We start from the raw sequence: 16,904 nt of genomic DNA, 5'->3' as shown, positions 1-16,904 counted from the left end.
ATTAATTCTACTTTCTCACATTTAGTCACAAAATATATTGTGCCACCTCCAAAAGTGTTTCTGCTCTTCCAGACAAGAACACATACATTCACACTTGCATACAGAGCTCTGTGGAACACTTTTCATTAAATGAAGCCCAGAAGTTTTCAGTCAAAACATCTGACTAATCTTCTGGCATGGCTGTTTGAAGACAGTGTACATTCCTACAAACACAGTGAATTCCCACCCCCAAAACATACTTAGAACAGGTACACAAATACGTTCCTCACTTGATGACTGCAACAAGAGAACACTTTATATATGAATGAATCATCACAGATTTTTTAAAGGATTCATACAGTCCAAAGCCACCTGATGCAATGTGTTTAACTGCATTTGGTATAAATATGCAGCTCCCTGTTTCAACTGGTGAACAACTGAAGTGATGGCAAATCAAGTGATATGCATCAGTGGCATTACTGGGGGCATGGGGGATTTAGACCACACTGGGTGACACCCCAGAGGAGGGCTGAAACCCGGTTGGTCCCTCCTCTCCCTTTAGTGCAGAAGGGGTCAGTTGGTGACCTTTGTGGCTTCTCTGTTGTCAGACGAACAGGAGGGGCAAATACATATCCTTCCTGGGTGACATCTCCCACACTAGGTGACACCCTAGCTAATGATGCTACTGACATGCATGGATATATGAAGCACACTGTTACATTACATATTACAAACTATTACATTACTTATTTCATTACATACTCAGAGAAACTTACTTGTTTAGTGATTCTAGTAGCCAAATCAGTAACAGAGAAGCACTGTCCTAGTCCCTTCCCTTTTTTCCATTTTCCTCACATGCTCTAGCCACTCTACACCAGCCAGGCAGCCTCTGCCATGATGGGGGTTGAGTGCTATTGCTACCTGACAGTCCCTACCGGGTCTAGCATGGCCGCTGGCAAAGCAGGAAAGGCCACTGGGGAAGAGATACTCTGGCAGACTTAGAAGGCAGCTCCCTCCCAGTAGTGGTTGCTGTGGAGTTGGGGTGCTGCTCCTTCCAAATCTGGAAGGGCTACAGGTCAATCAGAAAAGGGAGGCAATGGCAATTGGAAAAGTCACAGACACTCCTTTTGCAGAAAGAGAGGGGTCCATGGCCACTGCTGGCACCTCCCTTTCCCAGTCAGGCCAGCAGCCCTGCTGGACCTGCAGCATTCTACCCACACCAGTGGATAGTAGAGTTGCCCTGGCTGGCGGTGGGAGGGCGGGGGGTCTTGGGATGGATGGTGAGGTGTCATCTAGTGCAGTCTAAATCCTCCTGCATCCCCTAGTGATGCCTGTGAGATGAACAAAACCATTTAAAAAACTTTACACTTGACTACTTTTATGATAAAATTCTGTGAATTCCAGCATTTATCAGTGACTTAAAAAATATCAACTGCTTCTCTGTAGAATCACTGATAGGTTTTTTATGATGATAGAGCCATAGATCACAAAGTAGCAGATGGGTTCTTGAGCGATAACATCTCTGTAATAGAGAACAGTCTCTACTCCCAAACCAAAATATGCTATTAACAAACATATTCTGCTCTGAAATAACTCACTACGACCCTAACATCTAACTTTTAAATATACTGTATAATCTCAAATCACTCTGCCTCCTGTGTGCTTCAGAAATTAAGACGTCATCTTTGACAGGTTGTCCCGTCTTTTCCAATTTCTCTCTGGGGAACATGTTTTGGCATGCTGGCAAATAATATTTGGCTCTCCCATTCTTCTTGCAGAGAATAGCATTGTTCTTGGTCAAGTCTGCAAACATTAGGCATAGTTTTCAAGGCTGGATGTTGGCGAATGTAACAGCTTACATGGCATAAAATCTCAATTCATATCAGGCTCCATATGCTTCCTCAGCTACAGGGTGGGGCAAGAGAAAATTCGCCCACTTTAAATAGAAGCACAACAGAGGAAAATATACATGAATGCTCACAGCCATTCCGTTTATTTCGGCATTGCAGATCTTTGTGTTCAGGCCTGATAGTAGGAAAATGAACATGCCTGTATGCTAATACCAAATGAACATTACTATCTGGAAAACATGAGGTACAGTATGTGTCTTCCTTCAATATCTTACCATCTAAATACAGTAGTGGTGGAAATACACACTCTCTGTGTATGTATGTCTATATTATTAGTTACCAGCTTCTTATTCAAGTGTCAATTTGTACGGCTATATTTACACGGTAACATGAAAACCCACAATTATTTTAATTATTATAAAATTTTAATTATTTAAAAATATTTTAATACAATTTTTAAATATGTTAAAAATATATGTTTTCTGAGAAATCTTGCAGCACTTTTGAGATTAACTGAAAGTTACTCTGTTCTCATGTCTGCAGCCTTTGACACCGTTGATCATTGTCTCCTAGTTGACATACTCTCTGACCTTGGGTTCTCAGACTCTGTTCTCGACTAGTTTAGATCTTATTTCTCAGACAGATCTTTTGCAGTGGTTGCAGGTGGTCAGACTTATTCTCCTGTTCCCTTATCTGTTGGAGTTCCCCAGGGCTCTGTTCTGGGTCCCCTTCTGTTTTCTCTCTACACACTGTCCTTAGGTAAACTCATCAGCTCTTTTGGTTTTTCCTACCATCTGTATGCCGATGACACCCAGTTATATCTTTCCGCCCCTGACCTTTCTCCAAGGCTTGAACAGCAAGTCTCATCTTGCCTTACAGCTGTCTTGCAGTGGATGCGCCATCGGCGTTTGAAGCTCAACATGTCCAAGACGGAGCTTCTTGTCTTTCCTCCTAAGTCCACCCTTCAACACTCCTTTTCCGTCTCTGTGGACATTTCTATTCAACCAGTCCAGCAAGCCCGCAGTCTTGGTTTTATCTTTGATTCTTCTCTGTCATGTATCCCTCAGATCCAGACCACAGCCAAGGCTTGTAGATTCTTTTTGTACAATATTGCTAAAATCCGACCTTATCTTTCCGCCTCTACTGCCAAGATCCTGGTCCATGCCCTAGTGATCTCACGACTTGATTACTGTAACATCCTTCTGGCTGGGCTTCCTCTTTCTCACCTCCGTCCTTTAATTTCTGTCCAGCATTCAGCTGCATGCATTATCACTTCCACCCACCGCTCTGACCACATATCTCCTGTGTTGGCATCCCTTCACTGGCTCACACTCCCTTTCCGCATTCAGTATAAGCTTCTGCTGTTGACATTTAAAGCCCTCCATGGACTGCCCCCTCCTTACTTATCAGACCTTATTCCTTCTCACCTTCCCACTCAGGCCCTCCATTCTGGTAGTCAAGGTCTGCTGTCTCAGCCCAGGATTTCCTCTGCCCCATCTCGGATTCGCCCCTTTTCACTGCTCCTCACTCCTGGAACCTTCTTCCCCCGCGAGCAAGAGCCATCACTTCTTTAAGCAGCTTCAAAATGGAGTTGAAGACCATCCTGTTCAGAGAAGCCTTCCCAGGCATTGCATAATTGTCGCTTACTATTTGATGTTCTTTTGGTGCCTGTTTCATTGAATCATTTCCTATATTGCTATGTATTTTATATGTATTATCCTACTAGAAAGGCCCCTTCCCCACCACCACTCCCTTTGTGTCGTGTCTTTTTTTAGATTGTAAGCCTGAGGGCAGGGAACCATCCATTTAAAAAGATTGTATGTACAGCGCTGTGTAAATTTACAGCGCTTTATAAATAAAGGTTAATAATAATAATAATAATAATAATAGTAATAATAATAATAATATAAGTTGCAGCATGAGCTTTCCTAGACTTAAGTCTACTTCCTCAAATGCACAACAGGAATATTAATAAGACAAAAAACATTTTAGTGCAAAATAAATTCCAAAATGGGCACAATACAATGTGAATAAATTATCAATAAAGGAAGTAAAAAAGAGAAAATAAATATCTAAAGGAACAGTGCCAAAACAATTCCAAACAAAGCCTTGGAGATACACACACACACACACACACACACACTTCTTCTATAGGGATGGAAATTCTTGAGAAGTGTATTTCTCAAATGTCATGAAACTAAGATGAAGAAAAACCTGCTCTCAGAGAATCTCCACAGTTTAGATCTTATTCTGTACAAAAATAGCACTTTTTTGTGTACAATCAATTGAAGGCTGTTTCCTGAGGGGGAAAATGCTTATTTTCTAAGCAAAAACAAAACAAAAAACTTGTGCATTTTGTGCAGAATAAGTCATGAACTGCACATAACTGTCAACTGACAACTTGAAGTTTATATGCCTATAAATGGAGAGGATATTCCACAACATCATTACAGTCAGAATGTTTTCTCTTGGGTTGCTCATGTTCAGTAACTGGCAATGTGGCGGTTAAGGTACTTGCCCAGACCTTAACATCTCGGTAAGCAAATACTCCATCGAGTATATAGAAATCCTAAGGTTTTATCATTCGGCACAAACACTGCAATTTTAGCTCTAAAGTATACTGGTAGCAAATTCATGTTTACAGGGGGCTGTCCAGCCTAGTAGTCTTTACATGAGTGGTATGGTCTGGGCTATCTGCAAAAGCAAGTTTCATGTACAGTATTAATCCTATTTTGAGATTACCCAAGCATCAGTCACTCTGGCCAATTTACTGGTGCAACCAGCCCATCACTATAACCAAACCAGGGTTGCAAAGGCAAATTGTAGCACTTTTGAGACTCAATGAGCAAAAGACTTTGTAGCAGACACTTCCATATGCCCAAAACACACTGCAGAAATAAGACCGCCTGAGACTGCCCTGTCTCAATTCTAGGGAATTCTGTGAGATATTTAGCCTTCTCTATCAGAGAGCTCTGGTGCTACAATAAACTACAATTCCCAGGATCCCCTAGCATTGAGACAGGGCAGTTATAGCAGTCTCAAATTAGATTATTTCTGCAGTATGTTTTGGACCATATACTTGGCCCGAAACAGATGAGCAGCTTCCATCCACTCCAGGGGTGTGGTGTTTAGATGATGCAAGCCCCCGGAGTGCCTAGAAGCCAGTTCTGCACTGTGCCAGGGTCACATAAGCAAGCCCAAAAACCAGACCAATAAAGAGCAGCTCTTTTCCACTCCTTGCCATGGTCCATTTGGGACCACAGCAGGAGACGCCTTCAGGGCTGCAGCGTGCATTTGCAACAGCCCCAGGGTGATCAGGCTGGGAATGGCTGCTCCTTTCTGCCCTTGGTCTACTTCCTCAGTGCATTAAATTAACTAGTGCCTTGTCTTTCACTCAAAGGTGCTACAAGATCCCTTTGCATACTGATATTCCAGACTAAGATTTTCATACCAATGCTTAAGCGCTGGTATATCATTGCTGAAACATTGAGGAAGCGCATGTGGGTGGAAGCCTGGCACTTTTCCTCAACATCAAGGAATCGTCGGCTCCTTCTAGCATCACTGAATCATTCAGGGAGAGGCAATTTCCTCTGATGGTAAGCACTGGTATGATAATCTTCTAACATGCTGTATCTCTGGATTATACGGGCCACGGTTGGCACACTCTCTCCTGATTCTTGGTTATCATCAAGATACTTATGGTACTTTACTCCAAATCTTCAAATAATTTTTCTCATTGGTTTCATATACTTGTCAAATAGTATCAGGGAGACAATGAACTGTGCAGAACTTCACAGTTCAACTTCCATGATTCTCAATCCATGTTGCTGTAGACAGTGTTATTAAATGCCATTGAAAGATCAAGCAGAATCACTAATGTTTATACCACAGTCATATCCTGGTCATGATGCTAAAATCATTTTCTAAAAGCCTTAAAAAAACATATTTCATTGTTTTTACACATTTAAACTGGCATGTGTGGTGAGTAGTAACAATTAGACAGTACATGTTTAAAACCTGTTGAAATAGAAATGTCTTCAATTTCTGGAGAAAGAGAAATAAAAAGAAAAGCTTGAAGGTGCCTCCAGATGGAGGGCTTCTACTACTGCCAACCAAAAAAACACTGACATACTATCTTTCCTTCCTTAAAGGAATTCTTTAATATTAATTTGGTTTAACTCGGGCTTCATATGGAGGAAAGGTGGAATGTCAAATAAATAAATAAGTAGCAATGGGAAACCACAGGAGGGTTACCTTTAGAAGAAAATGGCATTTGAAACATCATGTAAAATTCTGTAAAGGAGGCAGGATAAATGCATGGTAACGGCTTTGTCGGGAAATATCAGAACAAATTTCAGTTTAGTGATTTAAAGCACCTGATTTGGGCCCAAAACAACATAGAAAGCAAATGGAGCTAACATCAAAATGAAATATATATCCAATTTACAAGCATCAGACAGAAGTCTGGCTACCTCATTTGGATATTTTGGAAACATAGTTTCCAAAATATCTTCACAGAGAATCTCATGTAACAATTTAATAATCCATAATAGAGATGCCTGAAGCATGAATTACTGAAAGCAAATGTCTTCTCTGGTGTCTGTTACAATTTCTAAGAAAAATTATCTTACTATTTTTAGGGTCCAGGGAAGTGATAAGATGAAACTTGGGGAGGAAAATTTGCAAGCAACCCATAAATTCTTGTAGTTGCTTGCTATTGTGCTTGCTTACTATTTATGCCTACAACCTTGAAAGCTTTTCACAAGTGGATAGAACTTTTCAGGAGAGGTTGGCAGCCCAAAGTCAGGCTGCTGAAACAGGTAAGCAAAATCATTGAAACAGGCAAGCAGAAATAAATTTAAATAATATAAAATATGAGCCTCCATCTGATGTTAAGGAATGCCAAGAGACACAATGTGGAATAAAGAGCAGAGGAAATGTAATCCATTCAGTATAATCTGGACTGATTTTATGTGAAACATATTTTAATATGTAATGAACACAGAGAACAATATGCATGAATAAATAATAATACAACCTTAAGTTTTCAATATATATTTATTTTCTGTAAAATATATTACTGTACATACTGTACAATATAACAAATGAATCCCCAGAGATAGGTTATTTTACTTGGCTGTCCAGTCAGAACACTGGTGTGGTTGCTGAGAAATGTGGATAGGAATAACAGCTTTAAGGAGTAAAAAAAAAAAAAAAGCCCCCCATTTATGTGAATTCCTTGTGAACATTAAAAAAAAACCTTAATAATAGTCTCTGAGCTCTTCTGTGATAGGAATTATGAAGGGATGATATTCAAGCTACTAGTCCAGACCGCACAATAACTATTGTATAAGAAGACCTTGCGAAAGTAGCTGTAGAGAACAGGATGGAAAGAATTTGGGCTAGAAAGGCTGTTTCTCATATATGCTTCAAACATACGGCCATGCTAGTCTGTAGAATCAGTATGTAGAGTGATCTTGTAGTCTGTTATTATTACAAATAACTACACTATAGGTAGAATATGGATGGATACTACAAAGAGGTCTTGTAGCACCTTTTACAAGCATCTGAGGAAGTAGACTGAAGTCTATGAAAGTTCATGCTACCAACTTCTTTCTTTCAGTTAGTCTCAAATGTGCTACAAGATCTTATATATGCTGTGTCTTTCACATGGATTCTAATATCTGTAAGCAATTTGATTTGTTCTCTTCTGTTTCTACTGCTAAAAGGCAGCAGTACTCAAGAACAGGATTTGAATAGCATGTTATTAATTGCCATCAAGTTGACTTTGACTTATGGTGGCCCTACAAATGAGACCTCCAAATAGCCCTAATTTTCCAGAACCCTGCTCAGATCTTGCAGACTCAGGGCAATTGCTTCCCTGATTGAGTCTCTCCACTTGCAGTGCAGCCTTTCTCTTTTCCTATTGCCTTCTACCTTATCAAGAATTACTGTTGTTTTTTGATGACTCATGGCTTCTCATGATATGTCCAAAGACACATAGTATGCTTGGCTACTATCCTCATTATTTTTGTCATAATCCCTTTACTTCAATATGAACATTGGAACAAGAAGAAGGAATGTTTATTATTTAAGATTCTGGATAGGGATGCCATAATCCGGCTGCAGGCGGGACAATCGCGCTTTTGGCGGTGCTGGCACGGTTCCGGTCCAGTTTCGTGCCAAAAGCGGGACTGCCCAGTCTGCGGCCACCTCTGCCCCCGCGGGCACCTTCTTTATGGCCGCGGCTGCTCATGCAGCCGGCCGGCCACCCACTTCCGCGTCTGCCTCCTCCTCCTCCTCCGCCCCCTGCGCACTCCCTCTGGCCGCGGCTGCCCATGCGGCCAGCAAGCCACCCGCCTCCGCCTCCTTCTCCAACCTGCTCCTCCCCCAGCGCGTCCCCCTTGCTTGCAGGGCCGCGCGTGGCTGGCTGGCTGGCCGGCCGGCCGGCTGGCTGACCGGCCGGCCACCCACCTCCTCCTCCTCTGCCTCCTCCTCCTCCATGACTCTGGCCCTGGCCGCGCGCCGGCCTAAAAGTGGAGCTGGCCCCTTAAGGAGGCAGAGCCTCAGAAGAGGAGGCAGAGCGGAGGAGGACTCTGGGCCAGAGGGAGGGGAAAGGGCTCTTTGTCTTGCCCTACCCTCCCTTCAAGACAAGGCTTCTGCACTTCCGCTGGCCCTGCGCGCGCTCTTGCAGGGCCGCGCGCAGGGCTAATGAGGAGGACTTCCTCCTCTGAGGCTGGGGCTGAACAGCCCGCTCCTTCTCCAGGCTGGAGCCTGTGAGGGCTGGCAGGGGGTGGGACTGTTCCAGACCCAGTCTGCCCCCACTGGCCAGCCAGGCTCAGGAGGAGGAGCTCCTCCTCTGTTGAGCCGGGCTGCAGCCAGAGGGCAAAGGAAAGGGCCATTTTCTTTGCCCTTTTTTGGCGCCAGGGAGGAGGAGGATGAAGAGGAGGAGGAGGAGGAGGGGAGTGGCCAGTTCTAGTATGATTTTTTTTAATTTTTTATTGATTAAAATGTCAAATAGTGCAATTACATACCTCTACATTTTACAGCATCTAGCTTCATACAACTCAGTACAATTACAATTTATATATTGTTACATTTATCTCCTTTGCTTCCTATAACAAAAAAGAAAATTCTGCCTGTTAGACTCAGTTCTTTCTCTTCTTCTTCTTTTTGTTCAGTTGAAAGTCAAGGACTCTTATTATCCTTTCACACTTATATTTTCCAATGCCTTTTTACATACTTATCTAATAACTTCCAATGCCTATTCTCTTTCTCTTTATTTCTTAACATCATCGTTAAATTGTCCATCTCCCTTAACTCTGTTACTTTTTTTAGCCATTCCTCTGTATCTGGAACATTTTTGTCTTTCCAATACTTGGCCACTAAAATTCTTGCCACCGATACAAAATATAACATAATTCTCCAATAAGATTTTTCTATATCTTTTCCCATGGTTGACGTCATATTGAGCACATATAATTCCGGTGATAAAGGAAATTTTATATTCAATATTTTTTGTATTATATTATGTATTTTACCCCAGAATTTTTTAATTTTCTTACACCCCCACCACATATGTACGTAGGAACCTTTTTCTTCCAGACATTTCCAACATCTATCGTTGTTACCTTTGGCCATTCTTGCTATCCTCACCGGAGTGTAATACCATCTGTTATAGACTTTAATGTAATTTTCTTTCAAATCCTGTGACACAGTAAATTTACATGTTTTCCTCCAAGAATTTTCCCAGCATTCCATTGTAATAACCCGGCCAAGTTCTTGAGCCCATTTGGTCATACTATATGTAACAGTTTCCCCCTCCAATTCATGAGCTAATAACAGTTTATATATTTTGGCTATTTTGCCTTTATCCTGAGTCCAAATAACTTTATCAAAGTCATTATCCTTAGTTTCAAATCCCTCATTGGACAGATCTTGTTTGTATTTGGATTTTATTTGTAAATATCCAAACCAATGTATATTTATCCCTGCTTTTTCTAACTCAACCTTAGTCCTTATTTCTATTTCCCCATTCTTATTAGTCCTTAATAAATCTTTATATCTAATCCATTTTTGCTTCTTATCCCATCTGCTAAAAAAGGCTTCCTGCACAGAGACCCAGCCTGGTATTTTTTGGTAGAACATTTTTCTCACCGAATTCCAGATTTTTAATAAAGATTTTCGGATGGCATGGTTAACAAAATCATTATTTACCAATTGTTTTTTATACCAAAGATACGCATGCCAACCGAATCTAACATTACTAGCTTCTAGACACAACAATCTGGGATTACTTGCCTTTATCCAATCTATCACCCATACAGTTCCGCATGCCCGATAGTACAGCTTTAAATCAGGTACACCACAACCACCTTTTACAACCTCCTTTTTCAAGACCCGATCGTTAACTCTAGCACGTTTACCTTTCCATATGAATTTGTTTATTTCTTTCTGCCAGTCCATGAGTATTGTCTCTTTTGTAATAATGGGTAAGTTTTGATTGATTGATTGATTGAAATTTTATTTCTATACCGCCGTTCCCACGATCACGGCGGTTTACAAGCAATACAAATGCAGTACAATACAAGTTAAAAAACAAACTTCACAATAAAAACACCCCAATTAAAACCAGCATAACTATACATCATTAAAATCCACATAGAATCAATCAAAATTTCTAATCAATCTAAAAATCCATACAATACAACACACAGTACATAGGGGAAATACAGTCAGGACATGTGAGGGAAAGCTTGACGGAATAAATGAGTCTTCAGGTTCTTCTTAAACAACTCCAGGGAGGGGGCTAAGCAGAGCTCCTCAGGGAGAGCGTTCCAAGATTGCGGGGCTGCCACAGAGAATGCCCTTTGCTCTGTTGATACATATTTAGTCTTAGGGATGCTCAAGAGATTTTTCCCCCCTGACCTGAGTGTGCGGGGCGGATTGTATGGGGAGACGCGGTCCTCCAAGTACTCTGGGCCCAAGCCATTTAGGGCTTTATAGGTCACAACCAACACCTTGTATTGGGCCCGGAAGCGAATTGGCAGCCAGTGAAGATCTTTCAGTATCGGTGTTATGTGGCTGGCCCTGGAGCTACCAGTGACCAGCCTAGCAGCCATATTTTGAACCAACTGCAGCTTCCGAGCTTGGTACAAGGGTTGCCCCATGTAGAGCGCATTGCAGAAATCAAGTCGAGAGGTTACCAGTGCATGCACCACTGTTTCAAGGTCCCCCCGGTCGAGGTAGGGACGCAGCTGGCGTATCAGCCGAAGCTGATAACAGGTGCTCCTAACTGTCGCATCCACCTGAGGAGTCAGGTGAAGCGACGAGTCAAGGAGCACCCCCAAACTGCGAACTGAGTCCTTTACTGGGAGCGTGACCCCGTTCAGGACAGGTGGACAGACCTCCTTTTGAAATAGAAACATCAACCTTGGTAATATGTTCATTTTTACGGTTGCTATTCTCCCAAGCCAGGAAATATCTAACTTATCCCACCTCTGTAAGTCCTTTTTTATCTGAGTCCAAGTTTTTTTGTAATTATTCTCATATAATTCAATATTCTTATTTGTAACCCATATTCCTAGATATTTAATTTTTTTAACCGACCTTATTCCTGATCTTCTTTCTAATTCTTTCTCCCTTTCTCCTCTCATGTTTTTTGTAATCATCATTGTCTTTTCTTTATTCATATTGATCCCAGATAAATATCCAAATTCTTTCAGTTCCTTCATAACAAAGTCTATGCTTTTCAAAGGGTCCTCCATTATAATTACCATATCATCGGCATAAGCACGGATCTTGTATTCCTGATCTTTCTCCCGAGTTCCCCTAATTTTCTTATTCTCCCTAATTGCATTGTTTAAGATTTCCAATATGGTTATGAAGAGCAAAGGGGACAAAGGGCACCCCTGTCTGGTTCCTTTTTCTACTAATACCTGATCCGTTTTTTTGTCCATTTACAATTATCTGTACCTTTTGTTGGGTGTATAATTGTCTAATATTTGCTAAACATGTTTCCCCCATTCCCATGTCTTCTAAAACATAAAACATAAATTTCCAACTTATACTATCAAAAGCCTTCTCGGCATCCACAAATAGCAAAGCTACTTCTTTTCCAATATGAGAGGCATAGTATTCTATAATGTTCAGAATTACCCTAGTATTATATCTTAACTGCCTGCCGGGCAAAAAGCCATTCTGATCGTCCTTGATAATCTCGTTTAACACTTCCTTCATTCTCTTCGCTAATATCCCAGTAAAGATCTTATAGTCAATATTCAACAATGCTATCGGCCTGTAGTTTGACATAATCGTATTGTCCTTTCCCTCCTTAGGTATAAGGGATATATTGGCCAAGGACCATGAGTTGGGTACCCCTTCAGTCAGAATTTTATTAAAAACCTGCTGTAGCTCTTTTATGATCTCTTTTTCGAATACTTTGTAGAATAAGGGCGTATACCCATCTGGGCCAGGGGCCTTTCCAATTTTCAGTGTATTTATTACATTAACTATTTCCTTTTCTTGTACTGGTTCTTCTAATTTTTTAATTTGTTCCTTTGTGAGTTTAATTGTATTTTTCTTAATCAAGTAGTCTTTCATTTCACTATCTATATTATCCTTTCTATCATCTTCTTTGAAAAGGTTACTATAATATTCATAAAAAGCCTTTTGAATTTCTTCCTGTTTAGTAATTATTTTCCCTCCTATTTTTATTCTACTTATTCTTTTCTTATCCTTTTCTTTTTTTAATTTGTATGCAAGCCATCGGCCCATTTTATTACTACCTTCAAAATAATTTTGTCTAATCATTCTTAGTTTGGCTGCCAATTCTTCTAGTATGATTTTTTTATTTTTTTAAAGTGCATTTTTAAAGTCTATTTTTTAAAGTCTATTTTTTAAAATGCATTTTGAAGTCTATTTTTAAGTCTATTTTTTAAAATGCATTTTTAAAGTCTATTTTTTAAAATCTATTTTTTAAAATGCATTTTAAAGTCTATTTTTTAAAATCTATTTTTAAAATGCATTTTAAAGTCTATTTTGTAAAATCTATTTTTAAAATGCATTTTTAAAGTCTAAAGTCTATTTTTAAAATGCATTTTTAAAGTCTATTTTTTTAAAATCTATTTTAAAAATGCATTTTAAAGTCTATTTTTTAAAATCTATTTTTTAAAATGCATTTTTAAAGCCTATTTTTAAAGTGCATTTTTAAAGTGTATATTTTAAAGTGCATTTTTCCCAAGTGCCTTTTCTATGTGTTTTTGGTGCTTTTAATGCTAACAAGTCTCCCTTGTTTTGTCAATGATAGTGTGGTGATGATGATGATGATGATGATGTGATATGAGTCAGCTTCTGAAGCCGAGAGAGTGTCACCTTCCAAAGTGTGGTTTTGGTGTATTTTTTGTGCTTTTAATGCTAACAAGCCTCCCTTGTTGTGACAATGATGGTGATGATGATGATGACATTGATATCAGCCAGCTTCTGAGGCATGGCCAATGTAAGTTGCTGTGATTTTTACAAGCTCATGCGCAGTGAAGAAAAACCAAAGTCCCTTGACCAAGTACACACTTCTGAGAAGTATAGTTGGTGCAAGAAACCTGAAACGGCAAATCCACTTTTTGTGAAACAACCTGGACATTTTCAGTATGCATAGCCATGTTAAACCATGCTAAGTGTTAAACCCAATAAGGGGTTTGGTTATGCAATAAGCCGCTGAAATATGCAAGAGGTCATGTTAAGTAAAGCCATGTGAAATGCCCAAATGTGCTGTTGTGTGTGTTTTGGAATGGAGGTTGGGGGTGATTTGGCCAGAAAGGGAAGTACATTTCTGCCATCTGTCTAGGAATAATGCCAAAATGTCCTCCATTTTGATGATGCCTAAGAAACATGCGTTTATATTAACAATTTAAAAAAAAAACACATCAAATTTTTTCACATGTCCTCCATTTAAAAAAAAAGTGTGTCCTACATTTGAAAATGTTGTCCTACATTTGTCCCGGTTTGGAGGTCCTGACTTAGGGCAACCCTAATTCTAGAGATCATGTGAAGACACACAGATCACAATGCTCTCTATATGGCATGATGTTTGCAGATGTGGCAACAAAGAAAATGTTGTTATACAAATAGCCACACTATAAATAGAATTACTACAGAGAAATTGTGGTGCCATTCAAATCTGATGTAGCTGAATAAAGATTCACCCCAAACACAGTTATAGATATACAAAATGGAATGGGCACTTCAGGTAAGGCAATGAGTCTTCAGGTAACTGGTGCAGTGCAAACTAATGAAAACTGAAATAAACTTCCCCCAAGAAGTGGGAAGGGAATAAATGTTAATAAACACAATAGAAACTCTGAGATATTTTAAAGTGGGCAGAATTCTACATCAGCCACTTATTTTATGATTTTAGGTGGGTTACAGACCGCCCATTTGGGGCGGGCTGTACTCGCCCCTTTCCCCGCTGTATCGGGGCCTCAGTGGCCAGAAGGGCAGCCGCTGAGGCCTCGATCCACCGCTTTTCAGGCTGTGGGGAAGCGGCAAAACGCCGCTTCCCCGCAGCCTGAAAAGGGGTTTCCCTGGGGCTTCCAGCCCCAAGGACACCCTGCGGTGGCGAAAAGGAGGAGAAAGGGGCTGCTTGGCCCCTTTCTCCTTTGGTCCGCTGGGTGCAGCCATGTGAAGGCTGCGCCCAGCAGACCAAACCAGGAAGGAGCTCCGAAACGGAGTTCCTTCCTGCTCCACGCTAAGGGTGCACTAGGCGCCCTGGCGCGGAGTGACGATGTCACTTCCGCGCCGCCCCGTATAGAGGTGGAGCGGTCGTGACATCCTCATGGCGGCGGCCATGTGGAACGGCCGCCGCCATTTTGTGTGCGCTCCGCACGTCCTAGGGTTGGGGGCGTCTGGAAAGGATGCCCCTTTTTAACCCTAGCACGCGCAGAGCGCGTACTAAAGTGCCCGTCTGTAACGGGCCACAGTAACTAAGGCCAGGAAAAGACAGGCAGACAGGGTTGGCTTTCAGGAGCTCCAGGGGCATGTCATTTACACGATGCATGCCCCCAGAGTGCCCTGAAGCCACCCTAGGGCTGTACTGGGGTTGCCTAAGGAGGCCCAAAACTGGTCCCAAAAGGAGTGGACCTTTTCCACTCCTATTTGGGGCCAGAGGAGGAGGCAACCTCGGGGCTGCAGCATGTGTTTGCCACAGCCCCAGGGCAATCAGGCTCACTTCTAGCTGCTATTTCCTACCCATCTGCTTCAGCCCTAAGTAACCTCACCTGCCCCTAATCCCCTGAAACCGGATAGAAATGCCATTCACATGTACTCCAATTGCCAGCAGAATGGTTCTCTTTATCCCCACACAGCTGATGCCCACTAATATGGTGGTGGGAGAGTTATCATTGTGGCAATAGTGTCAGAATTCACAATAAGTAAAAAATAATGATTGCAGAATAGTTACAGATAGTAATTCTTCAATACTAATGATCTCAACTTAGTCATGATTGCAAAACTACAGCCATGATTATAACCCCCCTCCAACCTATTTTACCAGGCATCAGCTGCATTGGGGAAAGGAGGAACATTCTGCCAGTGACTGGAGCATAACTGAATGATTCCATATTGGGGGTGGGTGGGAAGGGAGGTCAGGCCAGGGGAAGTGACTTAGGTTACATCCACACTTCAGAAATAATCCAGGTTGGCACCACTTTAACTGTCATGGCTCAATGCAATGGAATTCTGGGATTTATCCATTAGGACAGCACCAGAGCTCTCTGACAGAGAAAATTGTCTTCCAAAACTACAATTCCCAGAATTTAATAGTTTTGAGCGATGGCAGTTAAAGAAGTGTCAACCCTGATCATTTCTGTAGTGCGGACTCAGCCTTAGTTAAGTGTACTAGGTAGCTGATGTGGAATGCTGGCCTACATCCCTTAATATGGCATTTGTAGCTTTCATGCATTCTGAAGGACATCTACCTTGAGCTGTTGCCACCTGCTACTTCCAAATAGCCCCTTTGTCCCATCCATGTGAATTATAGGAATCAACGTACAGGAATCAAATAAAGTTGGTTGCAGCAATGTTCATTGCTTAGAGAGCCCCATAAATCTGATGACTGATGGGATGATGGCAAATAAATTCTCATTACCATGCTAACTTCGGTTCACTAAATAAATTAGTCATGTCGCCAATGTCGTCACTACATTCTTGTGCCACAGCAGCTGGGCTGCCACTGCTGCTGCTTCTTATGCTCCTCAAATCATAATACTCCAACCAACTTCAAAGTGGGCACTGACAGAATTAATTACTTAATACGTGTGAAGTGCTTTGAGATCCTCAGATGAAAGGCGCCGTGTAATTACTTCTCCCTGCTTCTCCAGTCTGTGTCAGCAGCAAGCAGAGAGGGAAATGATGGAATCCCAAAGTGTCGGATTTGATTGCATTGCCTTAATGGGGCTTGTGGTAGATTGCAAGGGATTACTTGGGAAAAGATGGTAAAACCTGCTGTGATTTCAGCACTTGCCACTTTAAAAAAAAGTCTTGTACACATTGTCCATAATCAATACAGAAAAGGAGAAATGCAAACCTGCCCTCCTATAACACTTTCATCCTACTGTTGCTGGAGATCACTTCCTAGACGCCACCTGCCAAAATAATTCAATCTATACATTTCCATGCCATGACTTTGACATAAGAAGAACCCTGGGAATAAGAGCAAACATCCACATAATCTAGGATCTTGTTTCCAATGCTGGTCAACCAGATGCTCTGGAGAAGTCTAGCAGAGTCATCTTCTCACCTTCTATCATTGTGTCTGAACAGGAAGGCAAAGGTGTACTTTCATATGCAATACCAGTGGAATCAAGGTTTTTTTTCTCTCTTCTCCCACTGCAGCCTTTTATTGCACCAAAAATCTACTCCAGAGGGATTCTCACAGATATGCTGGGCACGTTTTGAGGGTGCATGGAGAGGTGTAGGAAAGAGAGGAGACCATCAGTTCTGGCAGAAGCAGCGAGATCCAGTTGAACTACATCACTGGACCCTTTCCACTAGAGACAGTCAACATTTCACTGATAAAAAAAT

The sequence above is a fragment of the Sceloporus occidentalis genome, unplaced genomic scaffold (assembly GCF_023333645.1).
Source record: "Sceloporus occidentalis isolate IW3139 unplaced genomic scaffold, rSceOcc1.0.p SCAF_2, whole genome shotgun sequence".
Classification (NCBI taxonomy): Eukaryota; Metazoa; Chordata; class Lepidosauria; order Squamata; family Phrynosomatidae; genus Sceloporus; species Sceloporus occidentalis.
This window is presented reverse-complemented; position numbering follows the sequence as displayed.